The sequence below is a fragment of the Caretta caretta genome, chromosome 5, assembly GCF_965140235.1.
Source record: "Caretta caretta isolate rCarCar2 chromosome 5, rCarCar1.hap1, whole genome shotgun sequence".
In the NCBI taxonomy this organism is placed as follows: domain Eukaryota; kingdom Metazoa; phylum Chordata; order Testudines; family Cheloniidae; genus Caretta; species Caretta caretta.
The window spans coordinates 38761805-38784413 of record NC_134210.1 but is presented as its reverse complement, the minus strand read 5'-3'; the positions used below and the strand labels follow the sequence as shown (position 1 = coordinate 38784413).

Here is a 22609-nt window from a genome sequence, read left to right as displayed (position 1 = left end):
CGGTTCCCGGCCAATAGGAGCTGCAGAGCCGGTGCTTGGGACGGGAGCAGCATGCAGAGCCCCCTGGCCGCCCTTATGCCTAGGAGCCAGAGGGGAGACATGCTGCTGCTTCCGGGACCCGCACAGAGCTGCAGCAGGCAGGGAGCTGCTGACCGGACTTTTAACGGCCCAGCCACCAGGGTCCATTTTCAACAGGGCATTCCAGTCAAAAACCGGACACCTGGCAACCCTAACCCCAGGAGTTTCAGTTATGACTAAAACATGAAGATTAGCCCATTTCTTGCAAAATTAGGTATCACGGATAATATGGTATCAGTGGGTCCCAAAGCAGTGAATGATCTGACATACCACTGAAGATGAGATTCAATGCCCAGGAACAAAGCGAGAATTCAGGGAATCCAGGTTTTTGTATTTGAGGCAGCAGGGTTATTATTTCTTGTGTGAATTCATTTTATTTCTCAGTCAGCTTCATGGGAATTCATAGGAAACTGTGATAGATCAGTAAGGTGAGACACTTATTTCTATAAAAGCACCTTTTTGTTCCAAACCATTTTGTGCTGAAGTTGAGTTAAATCATGCAGCAGCTGCTGCTGCTTTTAGATGAGAATATAAATTCCTGTGAACCTGTTTCTGCCACAGCAATATCCCTTACACTGAGTACCTGATATTTTCTTACAACACTTTAACTCATCTTTGAAGGTACCTTTTTTTTTACAAAAAATTAATTTTTTTCTTTAGTGTTTCATGGCTTTATTTTAAGATTATAGAACTACTAGTAGACTTGGCAGGGTTTGAAATTATCATCATCATCATCATCATCTCAGGAAAAGGACAGGAACATCATGGTGGGCAGCTCAATTAAAACCTCTGCTCAGTGTGCAGCAGTGGCCAAAAAAGCAAACAAAATGTTTAGGGTTAGAACTGAAAGTTTCCCAGTAGAACAATTTTCCGTTGGAATATGCTGATTTGAAGAAATCTAAGCATTCTGTTGAAATGGGTCAATTCTATCAAAACTTTTCATGGAAACCAGACAGACTGACCAGGTCTCTTTTCATGCCTGCATGCCAGAGCTGCCCAGCTGCTGGCTCCATGTGCTTACTGCCTTGATGGGTAGGTAGTCTCCCCGGCTGCTGTGTTCCCTGGACAGCCCCTGCTGCTCCCCGGCTTCCCAGCTGCCCAGAATGCTGGCTTGCCAGCCAAGAAATTTTCAAACAGTTCTGTTTCAGTTCTTCCAAAAAGGAATTTTTTCAAAATTTCGGTTCTGTGGATAATTTTGCGTGTCCAACTTTTTATTCTGTTTGAATGAATTTTTTTTTGGAAATGTGAAATTTCCATGTCTGATTCCCACACAGCTCTAGTAAAGATGCACAAGGAGTAGGACGGAGAATAATACAGAAAATATGAAAATGCTATTAAGTCTCAGTAGTTCAAAATTGGGGAGGGGTTGCCATTGACTTCAATGGAGCCAGGTTTTCACCCCTAGAATATTGTGTGCAATGCAGGTTACCCCATTTCAAAAAAGATATTGCAGAATTAGAGGAGGTTCAGAGAAGGGCAATGAGAATAATTAGGGGTGTGGAAAAACTTACATGAGTTTGAGATTCTTTACATTATTAAGGAGCCAATAAGGAGTGTAATAAAAGTATATAAAATAATGAACAGTGTAGGGAAGTTAGATTGGGAGCGTCTGGTCTTCGTAATACAAGAGCCAAGGGAACATTCAACAGCTTTGAGAAGTGGCAAATTCAAAATGGATAAAAGGAAATACTTTTCTACACAATGCATAACTAGACTGGGGAACTCATTATCCTGGGATGTTGTTGAAACCAAAAGCTTAACAAGCATCAAAGAGGGATTGGATGTTTATAGGGATATCAAGGATAATCTAGACTTTAGTAAATGCTAAAAAATGTTTTGGAAGGGATTTAAACATCATGCTTCTGGGTTTAAGACAATCTCTGGGGACGTGGGGGAGTGGAGGCGTTAGATGAGACTTTCATGTGGGACAGATTATCCCACATCTGCCTATTATGGGTTTCTTCTACCTTTCCCTGTAGCATCTGCTGCTGCCCACTTCTGCAGATAGGATACTGCCCCAGATGGACCACAGGTCTGATAATGGCAATTCCTAAATTCCGTATGGTGAAGACTAACTTTGCTAAAAAATGTGATGCATATTTTAAAATGAAGCAGGAGATTTCTTATAGAAGGTTTACACATTTTGTTTTATTTTTTTACAAGTGCAGGCATGCAGCTTACTGTTGGCAAATCTACTTGCCCTTGTTTTTTACAGATCTGTGTGACTGTATAGCACTGAACATCTGACGTAATTCAGAATGTCTGTGCTATGATAAGGGGGAAGATGTCTTTAATATTTGCAGCCAAGCATAATTCTTAAAGCTGTGAGATTGGGAAAAAAAACCCCATCACATCTCTCTATATTTTTTTCTATAAAACCCACCTACTCTGTAAGCCGAGAGAGGAATCTAACTTGCTATTATTTTAACACACGCCGGCTGCTGCTTTGATGCTATGGTGACTCAGGTGGTTCCTGCTGCATTGCTGTTTCAAAGCACCACCAAAGTAAAAATAAGGGGCCCTAGAGAGTTGACAGCTAAGACCTAATTCTGTGACAAAAATGAAAAGAGTAAAGTGTGTGTGTGTGTGTGTGTGTGTGTGTGTGTGTGTTAAAGAAGGAAGCTTGGCATTCTTTTTCTTTCTGCTGTCTGGAAAGCATTCTTTAAGGTAGGGCTGTTGATTAATCACAGTTAACTCACGCGATTAACTAAAAAAATTAATTGTGATTAATCGCACTGTTAAACAATAGAATACCAATTGAAATTTATTAAATACTTTGGATGTTGTCAAGGTTCCTTCCCCACTCTGAACTCTAGGGTACAGATGTGGGGACCTGCATGAAAAACCCCCTAAGCTTACTTTTACCAGCTTAGGTTAAAACTTCCCAAGGTACAAACTATTTTACCCTTTGCCCTTGGACTTCCACTGCCACCACCAAACGTTTATCTGGGTTTATTGGGAAAACGTTGTTTGGAAACGTCTTTCCCCCCAAAATCCTCCCAACCCTTGCACCCCACTTCCTGGGGAAGGTTTGGTAAAAATCCTCACCAATTTGCATAGGTGACCACAGACCCAAACCCTTGGATCTTAGAACAATGAAAAAGCATTCAGTTTGCTTACAAGAAGACTTTTAATAGAAGTAAAAAAGAATCACCTCTGTAAAATCAGGATGGTAAATACCTTACAGGGTCATTAGATTCAAAACATAGAGAATCCCTCTAGGCAAAACCTTAAGTTACAAAAAAGACACACAGACAGGAATATTCATTCTATTCAGCACAGCTTATTTTCTCAGCCATTTAAAGAAATCATAATCTAACGCATATCTAGCTAGATTACTTACTAAATTCTAAGAATCCATTCCTGTTCTGTCCCCGGCAAAAGCATCACACAGACAGACCCAGACCCTTTGTTTTTCTCCCTCCTCCCAGCTTTTGAAAGTATCTTGTCTCCTCATTGGTCATTGTGGTCAGGTGCCAGCGAGGTTATCCTAGCTTCTTAACCCTTTACAGGTGAAAGGACTTTTCCTCTGGCCAGGAGGGATTTTAAAGGTGTTTACCCTTCCCTTTATATTTATGACAGATGTTTTTGTACATTTTCAAATATATTGATTTCTACTATAACACAGAATACAAATTGCACAGTGCTCACTTTATATTATTATTTTTTGTTACAAATATTTGCACTGTAAAAATGATAAATAAAAGAAATGGTAGTTTTCCATTCACCTCATACAAGTACTGTAGTGCAATCTCTTTATTGTGAAAGTGTAACTTACAAATGTAGAATTTTTTTTGTTACATAACTGCACTCAAAAACAAAACAATGCAACACTTTAGAGCCTACAAGTCCACTTAGTCCTACTTTTTATTCAGCCAATCGCTAAGACAAACAAGTTTGTTGACATTGACGGGAAATACTGCTGCCTGCTTCTTATTTACAGTGTCACCTGAAAGTGAGAACAGGTGTCCGCATGGCAGTTTTGTAGCTGGCATTGCAAGGTATTTACGTGCCAGATATGCTAAACATTCATATGCCCCTTCGTGTTTCAGTCACCATTCCAGAGGACATGCTTCCATGCTAATGATGCTCGTTAAAAAAAAAATGCGTTCATTAAATTTGTGATTGAACTCCTTGGGGGAGAATTGTATGTCTCCTGTTCCATTTTACCCACATTCTGCCATATATTTCATGCTATAGCAGGCTCAGATGATGACTCAGCACGTGTTCATTTTAAGAACACTTTCACAGCAGATTTGACAAAATGCAAAGAGGGTACTGATGTGAGATTTCTCTATCAAGCATTCTTAAAACTACAATACCCACCTGCGGAAGTGAAGAAACAGATTGACAGAGCCAGAAGAGTACCCAGAAGTCACCTACTACAGAATAGGCCCAACAAAGAAAATAACAGAACGTCAGTAGCCATCACTTTCAGCCCCCAACTAAAATCTCTCTAGCACATCATCAAAGATTTACAATCTATCCTGAAAAATGATCCCTCACTCTCCCAGATCTTGGGAGACAGACCAGTCCTTGCTTACAGACAGCCCCCAACCTGAAGCAAATACTCACCAGCAACCACACAACAAAAACACTAACCCAGGAACCTATCCTTGCAACAAAGCCCGATGCCAACTCTGTCCACATATTTATTCAAGTGACACCATCATAGGACCTAATCACATTAGCCATGCCATCAGGGGCTCGTTCACCTGCACATCTACCAATGTGATTTTTCCCATCATGTGCCAGCAATGCCCCTCTGCCATGTACATTAGCCAAATTGGACAGTCTCTGTGCAAAAGAATAAATGGACACAAATCTGACATCAGGAATCATAACATTCAAAAACTGGTAGGAGAACACTTCAACCTCTCTGGCCACTCAGTAAAAGATTTAAGGGTGGCAACTTCACAACAGAAAAGCTTCAAAAACTGACTCCAACGAGAAACTGCTGAGATTGAATTAATATGCAAACTAGATACTGTTAACTTGGGTTTGAATAGAGACTGGGAGTGGCTGGGTCATTATACATATTGAATCTATTTCCTTAAGTTAAGTATCCTCACACCTTCTTGTCAACTGTCTAAATGGGCCATCTTGATTATCACTACAAAAGTTCTAATTAGCCTCTCACAGTTTGCATGGTAACTTCCAACTTATCTATATGTATATATAGATATATATATATAGATACATAGAATGGAACATATAGTAAGATATATATATCTGATGAAGTGGACTGTAGCCCACGAAAGCTTATGCTCTAATAAATTTGTTAGTCTCTAAGGTACCACAAATACTCCTGTTCTTTTTGCGGATACAGTCTGACTCGGCTGCTACTCTAAAAATAGCTACAGCACTCAACCCAAGGTTTAAGAAACTGAAGTACCATCCAAAATCTGAGAGGGATGTGGTGTAGAGATGTGTTCAGAAGTCTTAAAAGAGCAGCACTCAGATGTGGAAACTACAGAACCCGAATCATCAAAAAAGAAAATCAACTTTCTGCTGGTGGCATTTGACTCAGATGATGAAAATGAACATGCGTCAGTCTGCTCTGCTTTGGATCATTATCAAGCAGAATCCGTCATCAGGTGGTTGAAGCATGAAGGGACACATGAATCTTTAGAGCATCTGGCATGTAAATATCTTGCGACGTTGGCTACAACTGTGCCGTGTGAATACCTGTTCTTACTTTCCAATGACATTCTAAACAAGAAGTGGGCAGCATTATCTCCTGCAAATTGCAACCAAACTTGTAAAAAGAAAAGGAGTACTTGTGGCACCTTAGAGACTGTTCTTTTTGCGGATACAGACTAACATGGCTGCTACTCTGAAACCAACCAAACTTGTGTGTTTGAGTGATTGGCTGAAGTAGGACTGAGTGGACTTGTAGGCTCTAAAGTTTTACATTGTTTTATTTTTGAATGCAGTTACTTTTTGTTCATAATTCTACATTTGTAAGTTCAACTTTCATGATAAAGAGATTGTACTATATTACTTGTATTTGGTGAATTGAAAAATACTATTTCTTTTGCTTTTTCCAGTGTAAATATTTGTAATAAATATAAAGTGAGCACTGTACAGGTATTCTGTGTTGTAATTGAAATCAATATATTTGAAAATGTAGAAAACATCCAAAAATATTTAAATAAATGGTATTCTATTATTAACAGCATGATTAATCACGATTAATTTTTTTAATTACTTGACAGCCCTACTTTAAAGCTGTATATCTGATGCCAATAAGTTAAAGGAATAAAAAAATTACCTAACACCAGTTTTATGTGATATGGAGGAAGATTTGGGTCTAAAATTAGTGATTTCCTCATAACTAAGGTGTAATTATAAGGGATAGAGGGTATATTTTAAATGACAATTGTATATATAATTAAAAAATTATATTTTAAGCTCCCAAGAAATGGCAGGCCTCAAAAGATTGAAAGGGTGATAGGAAGTGCTAAAGGCTCCAAGGGTGATGCTGAAAACTCTATATTGAAATTACTGAACATGATAAAGATGGCAAATGTAATTACACAAATAACTGGGGAAAGGCTTTAGATAAGGAAATTCCCTTTCAGTATTTGTCCTTTATTTGCCATAGGGAAGCTGCTGCTTCCATGTATAACACTGAAAGAAAATAATTATGGTAAAACTTGAGTGGTTCCTGACATACACATTATCACTGTTACCTGGCTAACTGCGCCTCTGGCCATACCTGGTCTCTTTGAGCACACCACCTCTAGGTTTCAGGCTTTGGGCCACTACCCATTTCTTGGGGTGGAAACATTCATTTCCTCTCACACTCTCAGACCAGACTCAGGAGACAGTCCCCTGTGTATCAATTGGGATAATCTTTGCATGTCTGACTTGGGCTCAGACCCTGCAACTCTATTCTGCCTAGTACAATGACAGTGGTAATTAGCGACCAAACAACTTCCTGGAAGCAATGTATTTTTTATTCAGAACAAATGCTTTTTCAAGGAAGCATATCTTAAAAACAATAAAGCATACTGCAAGCACATATGGTTCTTCCCTAAGGTTTACCATTCCTAGGATCTGGAAGGCTGAATTCCTTCAGATTCCTCCACAGAGCCTGTCTGACCAAACTGTCCGTCTACACAGCTGATCAGAAGTGAAACTCACCCCTGAGAAGCTTTTTAATCTTCTTTTGATCTTTAGTTTCTCAGCATGGGAAAAAAAGGTTTAAAACATGTTGGAGATTAGTGACAGGACTTTTGAAGTTAACAGTGAGTCCCCATTGTCTTTCTAGTGTTTACCTAGATATTCTTATCTAGGAAACTGCTGTTTCCTTCCACACAATTCCCACTGAATTCAAGCATTTTAGGCATAGAATAAACATTCCACTAACTCCAATACAAATTAGATTGTGTTGTTATTTTTGTACAGAGCTTCCTATGATGTTTCTTTCTTGTTAAAGAAAAATGGTGGACAAACATTAAAAAGGGTTTTTAAAAGTACCATTATTTTAAAAAGTACTAGATGTACCAGTATTAAGAAGCTCTGCTTGCAAAAAAAACCAACCAACCAAATAAATAAATAAATGGAGGTGAAACACAGCTTGTTACAATTTAAGAACTATTTATCTAAAGAGCACTGAAACCTTTCTTGATCACCTTAAGTGGCCTGCAAGAGGGACCCCCTTTCATGTGAACCTAGAGAGCTGTGCTTCAGAGAAAGGGGCTCTGTCTAGCTGTGAATGTAGCGGAAGCTTGATGGTTAATAATCACCAGAGACAAGAGGTCATGGCAGCATTCTACAAGTTTGGAAACTGATGAGGTAGGACAGCCTGTGGCCCCCAGAGAGAAGAGGACCAGGAGGAATTCCACACAGTAGAAATTTCAAACCAATGCCAGGTCCTTAACATGGAAACTATGGAATATACTTTTCAAGATGCAGAAAGTCCTAGGGAACAGAGAGATGTATGAGATGTGTGGATGGCAGTTTGGCCCAACCTATAAGAACATCAAACTTGTCTTCAAAGAATTCTCCAACTGTCCAAGGAAGACAGATGAACCTTGTTGGAAATTCAATACTCAGAAGAATCAAAAAAACATTCTTCAAGGGATAGGCAAACAGTGTGTCAATCTGATTGTCAGAGCCAGAAGTTACCTACTACGGGACAGGCCCAACAAAGAAGATAACAGAACGCCACTAGCCGTCACCTTCAGCCCCCAACTAAAACCTCTCCAGCGCATCATCAAGGATCTACAACCTATCCTGAAAGACGACCCATCACTGTCACAGATCTTGGGAGACAGGCCAGTCCTCGTTTACAGACAGCTCCCCAACCTGAAGCAAATACTCACCAGCAACCACATACCACACAACAGAACCACTAATCCAGGAACCTACCCAAAGCTCGTTTCCAACTGTGTCCACATATCTATTCAGAGGACACCATCATGGGGCCTAATCACATCAGCCACACTATCAGAGGCTCATTCACCTGCACATCTACCAATGTGATATGTGCCAGCAATGCCCCTCTGTGTACATTGGCCAAACTGGACAGTCTCTACATAAAAGAATAAATGGACACAAATCAGACGTCAAGAATTATAACATTCAAAAACCAGTCAGAGAACACTTCAATCTCTTTGGTCACTCGATTACAGACCTAAAAGTGGCAATTCTTCAACAGAAAAACTTCAAAAACAGACTCCAACAAGAGACTGCTGAATTGGAATTAATTTGCAAACTGGATACAATTAATTTAGGCTTGAATAAAGACTGGGAGTGGATGTGTCATTACACAAAATGTTTATTCCCCCTCTCCCCCCTCCCAATGTTCCTCACACGTTCTTGTCAACTGCTGGAAATGGCCCACCTTGATTATCACTACAAAAGTTTTTTCCCCGCCGCTCTCCTGCTGGTAATAGCTCACCCTACCTGATCACTCTTGTTACAGTGTGTATGGTAACACCCATTGTTTCATGTTCTCTGTGTATATAAATCTTCCCACTGTATTTTCCACTGAATGCATCTGATGAAGTGAGCTGCAGCTCACGAAAGCTTATGCTCAAATAAATTTGTTAGTCTCTAAGGTGCCACAAGTCCTCCTTTTCTTTTTGCGGATACCGACTAACACAGCTGCTACTCTGAAACAAGTGTTAGAATATTTTTTAGATAAAAGGATTTGTAGGTATATAGAAGAATGATAATATTCACAATTTTTGATGGGAATAGGTTTGGAAAAGATTGTAAAGCTGATGCTGTTGTCATTCTCCCCCCTCTCCCCAGTTACACACAGATCATTATTTGATTTGAGAAACATGTTATTCTCTCTTTAAATATCCTATTTTCAAAGATACCTATACTTACAGGAAAAATCCACAGAATACTTGAAAATGTACTGTTTTGAGGGAATTTTAAATTACTTGCTGATCAATTAGAAATATAGTTAAATCTATATCACAGTTGTAGTTTGTGGGGAAAAAAGTAAAAATGAAGCTTTTTTAGTGGCTTAAGCACACTCAGAGAGTAAAGGGAAAGATTTTTCCGGCAATACTTACATTGTGGTTTGCAACCACAAAACAATATCTGTTCAAGTTGAAGGGAAAACTATTGTGCTTTGTTGGAAAGAGAGCAGACACAGTTATTTCCATAAATCTCTTATTGACTAAGCCAAAATGCCCTCAGAAAAAATGCAGGATCTTTGAGATCTTCTACCATATTATTCCTTTTTCATAAGATCACCATTTCCACTGAGAGCAATAACATAATATTCTACAGTGCCAAATGTCATTTGGTTACAAAAATTGTAGAGCTATTGATGTGAAACTGATTCAATGAGGGCTTGTGAAATGAGTATTCATCTTGGTTCAAAATTATCGAAAACTATTAGCTTCTTCAATGAAGATTAGATTAATTCTGCTTGGGGTAGTGGGTGAATTGGCCACCCATGTAAGCTCTGACTGAGGAGGGGCACTGTTTTTGTTCAACTGGACTGGAGCTTCCCTCCTCCCAGGCCCCCCACTCCCTGTTGTCACTCAAGCTGCAGTCCATTCAGGAAGAGGGAGGCCTCACCCGCGCCTACCGGAACAGAGTTCTGTGTATGGGTTTCTGCTGCCACTTCTGTGAGTGGGCAGTCTGGGGACCCTACTGGTGCCACACCAACAGGCTGGTAGAGGTGGAGATTTCTTCCACAACCCAGGAGAGGGCTGTCTGGGTGGGTGGAGTCCCCCATATAGATTGGAATATTGGGGGAGAGGGCTGAGACTTCCCTTCTCTCAGACTAGACCCAAAGCTGCCAAAAACAGGAAGCAGTTCCCTACTTGTAGATAAAATCAGAAGTAGGAGAGAGGCCTCAAGATTTGCAGTGATGGTCCCACTATATAAATCCTTTTGCTGGGGAGCAGGGTGCTGACAGTGACTGGTTCCCCCACCACCCAAGGGGCACCCTTCCTTCCTGACCTCATGAAGAATGACAGCAGCATTCTCCTCCCTACCCCACTGCAACAATACAGAAAACCTTCAGAGGTAGGATAATTTCTTTTGTGTTATGAGTCCCTAAGAGGAAGCAAAAGATAGTATCTTAGGATGTGGTCAGGCTCTGAGCCACTCTGTATCACATATTAAAAATAAACAGTTTATATAATTTCAAGAGGCATTGAAAAGTAACAGGAACTACTACAGAGGTGAAAGGAAAGTTTAACTTTTCTCCCTGCCTGATAAGCTGAGCTATTCAGAAGCTGCAGTTGATGGATGCAAAGAAAACGTGTCAGAGAGTGCCCAGACTGTTGAATGGTGGAAGCAAGATGAAAATAAGGACAGGAAAAAGGCTGTAGAAGTTCATAAAGATCAGTAACAGGTATATCGATAACAAACATAGAAAATACAAAACCGCCAGACAAATTAAGATACAACTGTGACAACATGTCACAAGTGTAGAGAAGATGGAAAAAAGAATTCTGTCTGTAAATTCAGTTAATAATGGCAGGAAAGGAGGAAAAAACTGACAGGACACTTTTTTACTTGTTGATTGGAAACAAGGTTAGAAAAGTGTCTAGCTCTCTGAGCCCAAGAAAAGAATAAGAACAGCTAAGTTTGGATGAGGTTATGGAAAGATTGGATAGATATGGAGACCTGAAAAAAGTGAAATGCCAGTAAGAGAATTGTCATAGATTAAGAGCCAGAAGAAAATAGTGACATGTATGTTACAGATTTCAGAATATTGGCAGCAAGCCTTAATTCTTCTGACCTCATAGATTCACTGATATGTGACAAAATTGTTTTGTGGTGTATTAGATTTACGAGAACATTTACTAGAAGAGTTAGATTTGGATTTAGAAAAAACTTTACATGTTTATAGAACTACTTATATAAACAATGAAAACCTTAGTATAACAGAGACCCTTACAAGGGCTGGGAGTGACACGAAAGAGAATAATGGGAAAAGAGTGTTCAAAAGACCTGAGAAATGTGGAACTGTGTAAATTTCAGTGCTCAACATGAGGGCAAAAATCAGAGTTGTGGGACATGTATTGTGTCTGATGCACACTGTAAGAGTTTACAAACAAACAAACAAAAAAATCCCAAAATGAAAATACCAAGAATAAGTCCAAAAGTTGTCATGGTGACAGAAGAAAGAACAGGGTCATCTAGCTCTGAGGCTATCTCATGGGTGTTTCTACATCCTGAAGAAGAAAGTGTGACTATAGTTGAACAATTGGCTTTTATGCATAAAAAAACCTCTTTGCAACAGTGAAGTTAAACAATAAACCTATACAGTTTTCAGCTGGATAGTAGTGTTAGCTGGCACATAATCCTGGTAACTTTACTTAATCAGGGAACAGAAACAGGAAAAACAAACCAAGTACTAATAATTTAGCATGTCAGTGAAAAATGAAACTTAGTGGCAAAATGCAAACGTAAAATAAAAAACCTTAGAAGTCACATAGTTGAAAATATATGAAAGAGGTAGATTAGTAACATATAACACTATGATGGAGCAAAAACATTTGTAACCTTTATGTTGAAATGTTCCCTATTAATATTAAGTTTGTTAAAAACATAAGGGTGCAATAAAACCCAGCTTAGTTTTCAGGTGTCGACCTCTAAGTCAGTAATAGAACATTTTTATAATAGATGTCACATGGACCTCTGCTCACCTCTGGGGCACCTCTTTCTGGCCACATCTGGGGATTATCTCGGCCAACCTGATGCTTTCTTCTCGCAGTTCCTTGGTCCATTTTCTCACTCTCTGACTCTGTGGCCCCTTTTCGCTAGTTAGGAGCTGCAGCACCTCTTTTTCGTGGATTAGCCTTCTGACCAAGTCAAACTGAAGGCGCCCCCCCCCCACCCCCCGGTATTATTAGAGTCTCCTTCAAAATTATCTCTGGCAATCCCCAGATAGGCTGTCCCTAGTGTGCTGCTCCCTCAGTGGCTTGTAGGAGAACCTGGGCCCACCTTCTACTCCGGGCCAGGGGTGCTGGAACAATTTTTATAGTGGGGGTGCTGATGATAGAAATCATGTATTTGGTGTTTGTTATTACTACTGTACTTCAAGACAGGTGGTTGAACCCTTAGTTCCAGCACCACTGCACCGGGTTGCAATCCAGGGACCCTTGACCCTGCAGCTCACCTCTGTATTCTCACTCCTTCCCTGGAATGCTTTCTACACTACCTATTACAGGATTACAGGTATCTACTCACTGCCCCCTCCCCCCCTCCCCCCCCACTGCCACCCTTGTATCAGGGAGTGTGACTGAAGGCTTTCCTCACTGCAAGTCCTCTTGCTCTTTAATCTCTGTTGCCAGCTCCATGGCTTTATAGAAGCCCTGCCTGTTTTTGCCCAGGTAAGCTTCATCCCCAAGTAAGCCTCATTGTGTCCTAGCTCCCCTCCAGATGCAGGCTGTGGCTAACTGGCCTCTGTTGCGTCTTTTCACCCTTCCAGGGCTCGTGAGGGGTGAGCGCCCCATAACAGTAGAGGACCACTAGGCAACTCTTTCAATGATAAAACCAAACTTTATTCAAAAGGAAAATGATTAGTTAAGCACACAGCCATGCAATTAGCACTTACACAATACTACAATTATACTTACACTCAAAGATGAAATAATGTATCAGTGGGTGATCAGTCCACACTGATGACAGAATGAAGGACAACCTTACAATCCTGGAGCCTAACAGGAGGTACTCTTTTTGGTATTAATTGGAGGTCTCCCCACTTTAACAAAACAACTCCTTTTATAATCGATTCTAATACTAATTAAAATTAAACTGTCCCTTACTAAAATACATTTCTGCCTCCTCTCCTCCTTATTGATTCTTTACAGAACACATAATTTAAATTAACATCTGCACCAATGTCCTTCCCATACTAGCAATATAGATGGCATATTACTAAAACATTCACAGTTCTCAAAACACTCCTTTAAAAACCATGCGAAAACCACTTATAACCAAAACATAGCTGCCACATAACTTCGGGTCATCATCTTGCTAACTTCTGTTTTCCCATCTCAGTGTCTCCAATTTGCCTCTAACTCTGTCACACTAGCAACCTCCATTTCCCATACTCCTTTACACTTGGGCTGACTTAGGCCAAAGGCTAATTTCTACTTAACATTTGATAGACTACCCATTGTGGGAAATGGATTTCAACACACACTATCAGAATATCAACACACTGAATAGCCTCAGTAAAGTGACTTGCAGCCCAGAGAAACTAGAGAGTACAGATACCATCCTAAAGAGCTAGAGTGATATGTTTAGGGCTGAAGGGCTCTGAGAAGTGAAATACAAATGGGAAGGAGATAGAAATGTGGTGCATACGCAATAGCATAAAAAGAGTGTGCCTACAGATTGGGTGGTAAGCCTTTAAAGGAAGAGTTATACAAATTAATAGGGGCATAATGATTCAATTGGAGAAAATATTGATTGAATTAACAGCCTGGTGGTGACAACAAAAACTTTCAGGGAAATGAAGAATTTGTATATTCCCCAAATAACTGACCCAGTGCCATTTAGAAAAACCACAATCACTATCAACTAAAAGGATCATTTTGTCAGACTAAACAAATGCCAAAACATTGTCACTTTGTGATGTAAAATATATGTTTTGGTACTTAGTTAGACTCCTCTTCTAGTACTGTATCTCCTTTTGCAGTTCCCTTTGGAATATATTTGGCTATAAATGGTGATGAGAATAAGACTGGTTCAGAGGCATTTCAACAGAAACTAAACCAACTAGTTGAGGACTGCTTTATGTCAGAACAATTGTATATGACATTCTTGTTATCTGAGAAAGAGGAAATACAGGGACAACCATTGAAGTCTTGACCAGGAAATAAAATATATTCTTGGTAAAATATATCGAGAAAAATATCAAATTGAACCATGATAAGCGAAAACTGAAACTGGAGGAAGTGCCATAGACTTTACATCCAAAGGACTAAAGACTGTCATGGAAAAACCACGGCCATTACAGAGATTCTGCATCCTACAAATGTTCACTATATTTGAAGATACATAGGAATAGCAAACTACTTGTTGTAACTTTGCAGTCAATTGTCATAGAAGTGTGATCTTTCAAGACCATTAGCACATTGGCATTTTGTGACAACGGACAGAAGTACAAGAAAAGGCTTTTGAAGAAATAGAGCATAAACTGAAGTATTGTAACTCACAGGAAAAACTAGTCTTGCAATATGATTCATCAGAATCAGGCCTTGGAGCAGCATTAATGCAGCCAGAGCAGCCATTAGTGTTTGAAAGCAGAGCTATTTCCAGCTCAAATGAGGAGGGTATGTGCAAATTGAACTGCTAGTCCACACAAGATATCATGGAGCTCAGTTCTGCCACTTTTTTCTCTGTTACGAATACATTTGCATATCAGTTTTGAATTTGTGTCACCTTAGGATAAATCCTTTCCTCCCCTCATCCCATGCTAAGAATGAATAACCGCATTTGGGGCAGGGGCACTGTGACTACAAGAGCTGAAGGGAGGGATTCCCCAGTACCACCCAGACTGCCCAATTTAAGGCCTGGACAGTCTCTGTGCTGTCTGTGCCCCCCGCTCTGCAATGAACAAAGCCTGTTGGATCAACATGCTTATATCTAGTACCCTCTTTTTTTTCTGAGGAACAGCTGTGTTAGTCTGTATTCGCAAAAAGAAAAGGAGTACTTGTGGCACCTTAGAGACTAACCAATTTATTTGAGCATGAGCTTTCGTGAGCTACAGCTCACTTCATCAGATGTATACCGTGGAAACTGCAGCAGACTTTATATACACACAGAGAATATGAAACAATACCTCCTCCCACCCCACTGTCCTGCTGGTAATAGCTTATCTAAAGTGATCAACAGGTGGGCCATTTCCAGCACAAATCCAGGTTTTCTCACCCTCCACCCCCCCACACAAATTCACTCTCCTGCTGGTGCTAGCCCATTCAAAGTGACAACTCTTTACATAATCAAGTCGGGCTATTTCCTGCATAGATCCAGGTTTTCTCACATCCCCCCCACCCCCATACACACACAAACTCACTCTCCTGCTGGTAATAGCTCATCTAAACTGACCACTCTCCAAGTTTAAATCCAAGTTAAACCAGAACATCTGGGGGGGGGGTAGGAAAAAACAAGAGGAAACAGGCTACCTTGCATAATGACTTAGCCACTCCCAGTCTCTATTTAAGCCTAAATTAATAGTATCCAATTTGCAAATGAATTCCAATTCAGCAGTTTCTCGCTGGAGTCTGGATTTGAAGTTTTTTTGTTTTAAGATAGCGACCTTCATGTCTGTGATTGCGTGACCAGAGAGATTGAAGTGTTCTCCGACTGGTTTATGAATGTTATAATTCTTGACATCTGATTTGTGTCCATTTATTCTTTTACGTAGAGACTGTCCAGTTTGACCAATGTACATGGCAGAGGGGCATTGCTGGCACATGATGGCATATATCACATTGGTGGATGTGCAGGTGAACGAGCCTCTGATAGTGTGGCTGATGTTATTAGGCCCTGTGATGGTGTCTCCTGAATAGATATGTGGGCACAATTGGCAACGGGCTTTGTTGCAAGGATAAGTTCCTGGGTTAGTGGTTCTGTTGTGTGGTATGTGGTTGTTGGTGAGTATTTGCTTCAGGTTGCAGGGCTGTCTGTAGGCAAGGAGTGGCCTGTCTCCCAAGACTTGTGAGAGTGTTGGGTCATCCTTTAGGATAGGTTGTAGATCCTTAATAATGCGTTGGAGGGGTTTTAGTTGGGGGCTGAAGGTGACCGCTAGTGGCGTTCTGTTATTTTCTTTGTTAGGCCTGTCCTGTAGTAGGTAACTTCTGGGAACTCTTCTGGCTCTATCAATCTGTACAACTACAATACCCACCTGCAGAAGTAAAGAAACAGATTGATAGAGCCAGAAGAGTTCCCAGAAGTTACCTACTACAGGACAGGCCTAACAAAGAAAATAACAGAATGCCACTAGCGGTCACCTTCAGCCCCCAACTAAAACCCCTCCAACGCATTATTAAGGATCTACAACCTATCCTAAAGGAAAAGGAGTACTTGTGGCACCTTAGAGACTAACCAATTTATTTGAGCATGAGCTTTCGTGAGCTACAGCTCACTTCATCTGATGAAGTGAGCTGTAGCTCACGAAAGCTCATGCTCAAATAAATTGGTTAGTCTCTAAGGTGCCACAAGTACTCCTTTTCTTTTTGCGAATACAGACTAACACGGCTGTTCCTCTGAAACCTATCCTAAAGGATGACCCAACACTCTCACAAGTCTTGGGAGACAGGCCACTCCTTGCCTACAGACAGCCCTGCAACCTGAAGCAAATACTCACCAACAACCACATACCACACAACAGAACCACTAACCCAGGAACTTATCCTTGCAACAAAGCCCGTTGCCAATTGTGCCCACATATCTATTCAGGGGACACCATCACAGGGCCTAATAACATCAGCCACACTATCAGAGGCTCGTTCACCTGCACATCCACCAATGTGATATATGCCATCATGTGCCAGCAATGCCCCTCTGCCATGTACATTGGTCAAACTGGACAGTCTCTACGTAAAAGAATAAATGGACACAAATCAGATGTCAAGAATTATAACATTCATAAACCAGTCGGAGAACACTTCAATCTCTCTGGTCACGCAATCACAGACATGAAGGTCGCTATCTTAAAACAAAAAAACTTCAAATCCAGACTCCAGCGAGAAACTGCTGAATTGGAATTCATTTGCAAATTGGATACTATTAATTTAGGCTTAAATAGAGACTGGGAGTGGCTAAGTCATTATGCAAGGTAGCCTGTTTCCTCTTGTTTTTTCCTACCCCCCCCCCAGATGTTCTGGTTTAACTTGGATTTAAACTTGGAGAGTGGTCAGTTTAGATGAGCTATTACCAGCAGGAGAGTGAGTTTGTGTGTGTATGGGGGTGGGGGGGATGTGAGAAAACCTGGATCTATGCAGGAAATAGCCCGACTTGATTATGTAAAGAGTTGTCACTTTGAATGGGCTAGCACCAGCAGGAGAGTGAATTTGTGTGGGGGGGTGGAGGGTGAGAAAACCTGGATGTGTGCTGGAAATGGCCCACCTGTTGATCACTTTAGATAAGCTATTACCAGCAGGACAGTGGGGTGGGAGGAGGTATTGTTTCATATTCTCTGTGTGTATATAAAGTCTGCTGCAGTTTCCACGGTATACATCTGATGAAGTGAGCTGTAGCTCACGAAAGCTCATGCTCAAATAAATTGGTTAGTCTCTAAGGTGCCACAAGTACTCCTTTTCTTTTTTTTCTGTGTTTGTACAGCTCCTACCTCAAATACCTGCAGCATGGCAGTGTATGAGCAAATGTCAGATAGCAGGGCTACATGGTATGTTCAGATGCATATCCCTGTACATGCTCCCCAAACCCTACCCTTCTACACAACTGAAGTGGTGTAGTTTCATTGTGAACATAACCCTCTGGGACCATGGTAGAGGGAAGTGACAGGATTTGCCCATAATGCTGACAACCAGATTCACACTTACTATATCTTGGGTTTTTTCAGTTTGTAAAATGTTCCGATCAACAGACTCCCACAATACATTTTGTTACGAACAAAAATAGACTGACTTTTTACTTCTATCCCCAAATTTCAGGATTACAAAGTAATATACCCTTCAGACTTCCACATGATGAACTAAGCAAATGATAGCAGTTTTTTATCAATCTTAAGGGATTGATTCTATTTAGACAAAATACAGTATATCCTATCCAATTCATTTAGCAACTTTTAAATAAAGAGCAAGCGGTCTTTTTTTCTGGCATAAAAATCACCACATCAGGGAAATGAGTGCTGAATCATTGTCTCCTGTGAATCTAACTGTAGTTACTGCTGCTGTTGTATGCCATATTTCTTAAGAATTAAGATACTTCCTCCTTGCTATTGCATACAAGCACAGAATTGTTAAGAAACACTGCAGAAGAGTGTGTCCTGCATCCCTGATGCTTTATTATTATTTATTGTTTATACATTGACTGTGTGTGTTTCCAAGGCCTGACATCTGCAATTTTGAGAGGAAAGTACCCTTTCTGTTACAGTGCAAAGTGTTAATAAAGTCACTGATCCTGTCTAGGGCTTGTCTTCACTGCAGGGTTAGCTCAAGTTATCTACACTCCTAATAAAGCCTCTCTAATTAGCCTAGCTCAGTGAGAGCAGTCACACTGCAAAACAAAACTTGAGCAGCACCGAGTGTTTGTATTAGCAGCACAGAATAGCTGCATCCCAGCTGCATTACTAGTTTCAACCCACACTCCCTGATGAGCTAGCTAGCTTGAGTTTAAAGCATCCCTTAGCTTGAGCTGCAGTCTTTTGTGTGTGCATGTGTCACAGGTCGGGTCAAGAGCCTCTTCCCCAGACTGCTGGGAAGGTGGGAGGATCCCATGTGTTTGTAGTCTGAACTGAGCCCAGGCAGTGCCCCTGCAACGTCTCCATGACATGAGCGGTCCCTGTCCCAGGCTTAGTTGGAATCTCCTAAGTTTTCCCCAACCTCCTCTTCTTCATACCTCCTGGGGACAGAGAAGTTATATTTATTCCCCTGTCTCCCCCAGGTTCAATTCCATCTTGCTGGACCACCCTGAAATCAGAAGCCAAGGGGAACCTTTTCCCATCCTTTCAATCTGTATTTCCCCAAGCAGCTGTTTCACACTCCTCTAGTGCTTCTCCCATCCTCTGGCAGGCATTGTGAGTTTGACAGTCCTTTTTACCACCCTCAGTTTCCTTTCTCTAAGCAGAATTCTGACACAGCCTTCAGCTGTGCTCAGTTTCCCTGAAAAGGTAAGCAGAGAGTTCATCCCCTTGGCCACTGAGTCTCCTAGGTTTGCATCAAAGTGCTCTGCAGCTAAACCCCACTGCATTTATTACCCAATAACACAGCAAAAGGAATATCCTCCCATATTCCCACAGGAGCAGTTCAGAATATTTTGTAGTGTCCATATTGATGTGGGGTTGAAGCAGAGTAATGGGGTTCATCATAGGGATGTCTACCCACATCTGTTTGTCTGTTAGCACCTTATTAGGTGTATTTTCATGTCTTTCCTAATGTGTCTCAGGGGCATGGCTCAACCCGCTCCTTTTGTATAAGCCAGTTTGGTCAGCAAACTTCTGTCATTCCAACTCTGACTGCTCACTTGGATGCCTGGATTCCAGCTCCATCTGCCTCTTCTCCCTGAGTAGCCTTTGCTCCTCCAGCTGCAGATTCTTCTGCTCTAGATCAGATCTTGCCCTTACATCTGCCAGACCATCTGCGGAACTGTGTCCTTGGTCACCTGCATGCCCTGTAGGAGAAAAAAGGATGACTTCTGGTTCCCTATCTCTAAGGTGCCACAAGTACTCCTTTTATTTGGAGTGAGTGCACCATCCTGATTTAATTATATAAGTGCTCCCTTCCCCACATCTACCCAGATTATCCTGGGTGACTCACAACATCCACTGGCAATGGGTTCCCCCATAGGCTGGCTGTGCATTGTATGAAGAAGAAATTCCTTATATTTAAAACAACCCTGCTTCCTATTAATTTCATTGGGTGATCCCTGGTTCCTGTATTATGTGAAGGGGTAAATCACACTCTCCTTTTCACTTTCTCTGCTGATGTCACAGAAGGCTACCAGGCATCTAAACATAAGGCAGGACCTGAGAGTTGTTTCATGATTTTATAAACCTCTATCATATACCCTCTTACTTGTCTCTTTTGTAGATTGAAAAGTCCCAGTCTTTTTAATCTCTCCTCATATGGAAATTTTTGTTGCCCTTCTCTGTACTTTTTCCTATTCTAATATATCTTTTTTTTTAAAATGGGGCAATCAGTACTGCATGGAGTATTCAAGATGTGGGCACACCATGGATTTATATAGTGACATTATGATATTTTCTGTCTTATCTGTCCATTTCCTAATGCCCCCTAACATTCCGTTAGCTATTTTTTTTTACTGCTGCTGCACATTGAACACATCTTTTCAGAGAACTATCCACAATAACTCAGATCTTTCTTGAGTGGTAACAGCTAATTTAGACCCCATCCTTTGTATGTTTATTTCTGATATGTGTCACTGTGCATTTATCAAAATTGAATTTCATCTGCCATTTTGTTGCCCACTCACCCAGTTTTGTGAGATCCCTTTGTAACTCTTCACAGTCTGCTTTGGACTCAACTATCCTGAGTAATTTTGTTTCATCTGCAGACTTTGCCACCTCACTGTTTACTCCCTTTTCTATATCACTTGTTAATATGTTGAACAGCACAGGTCCCAGTACAGATGCTTGGAGGACCCCGCTATTTACCTTTTTCCATTGTGAAAACTGACCATTTATTCCTACCCTTTGTTTCCTACTTTTAACCAGTTACTGATCCATGAGAGGACCTTCCCTCTTATCCTATGACAGCTTACTTTGCTTAAGAGCCTTTGGTGAGGGAACTTGCCTAAGGCTTTCTGAAAGTCCAAGTACACTATATCTGCTGATCACCTTTGTTAACACCCTCAAAGAGTTTTAATAAATCGGTGAGGTATGATTTTCCTTTACAAAAGCCGTGTTGACTCTTCCCCAACCTATCATGTTCATCTGATGACTCTGTTTTTTATCATAGTTTCAACCAATTTGCCTGGCACTGAAGTTCGGCTTGCCAGCCTGTAATTGCCAGGATCACCTCTGGAGTCTTTTTGAAAAATCAGCATTACATTAGCTATCTTCCAGTCTTCTGCAATGGAGTCTGATTTAAATGATAGGTTACCTACAAGTTTGTAGTTCTGCTTTTTCATATTTGAGTTCCTTCAGATCTCCTGCTTGAAGAGCATCTGGTCCAGTCATTAGTTTGTTCCAAAATCTCCTCTATTGGCACTTCAGATTTGTCGTCTAAACAAAATGGCTTAGGTGTGGTAATTTCCCGCATATTCTCTAAAGTGAAGACCAATTCAGAGATTTCATTTAGCTTCCTGCAATGGTCTTGTCTTCCTTTGGTGGTCTTTTAGCACATTGATTGTCCAGAGGCCCCACTGATTGCTTGGCAGGCTCCTGCTTCTGATGAACTTACAATATATTTTGCTATTAGTTTTGTGTCTTTTGTTAGTTGCCCTTCAAATTATTTTTTTGACCTGCTTAATATACTTTTACACTTGACTTGCCAGAGTTAATTCTCCTTTCTATTTTCCTTAGTAGGATTTGACTTCCAATTTTTAAAGGATGTCTCTTTGTCTCTAACCACCTCTTTTACTGTATTGCTTAGCCATGGTGGCTTTTTTTCCCCCGTCCTCTTACTGTTTTATTTTTATTTGTGGTATTTGTTTAGTTTGAGCCTCTGATGTGGTGTTTTTAGCTTCCATGCAGCTCTCAGGTGTTTCACCCTTGTGACTGTTCCTTTTAATGTCCATTTAGCTAGCTTCTTCATTTTTGTGTAGTTCCCCTTTTATAGGTTAAATGCTCGCATGGTGGGCTTCTTTGGTATTTTCTTCTCTACAAGGATGTTAAATTTAACTAAAATATGGTCACTATTATGGAGCGGTTCAGCTATATTCACCGTTTGGACCAGGTGCCGTGCTCCACTGAGGACTAAATTGAGAATTGCATCTCCCCTTGTAGATTCCAGGACTATCTGCTCCAAGAAGCAGGTCCAGCATGGGGGGTCCAGAAATTTTAATCTCTGCATCTTGTCCTGAGTTGACCTGGACCCAGTCAATATGAAATCTCCTAGTATTATTGGGTGTTCTGTTTTTGTAGCCTCTCTAATCTCCCTGAACATTGCACAATCACCATCACCATCCTGGTCAGGTGGTCAGCAGCATATTCTTATACTCCTATTATTCAAGCATGGAATTTCTATCCATAGAGATTCTATGATACAGTTTGATTCATTTAAGTTTTTTACTATCTTTGACTCTGTGCTTTTTCACATCTAGTGCTGCTCTCCCACCAACGTGACCTACTCTCTCATTCCTAACTACTTTGTATCCTGGTAAAATCATGTCCCATTTATTATCATAATTCCACAAAGTTTCTGTGATGCCTATTATATCCATA

At 40.7% G+C, this 22609-nt stretch overlaps 1 long non-coding RNA gene across 1 annotated transcript in view; it reads left to right on the top strand.

Moving 5' to 3' along the window:
• Positions 1-22609, top strand: part of LOC142072122 (uncharacterized) — a 338428-nt gene that overhangs the window by 298530 nt on the left and 17289 nt on the right. The gene's annotated exons all lie outside the window — the stretch shown is intronic.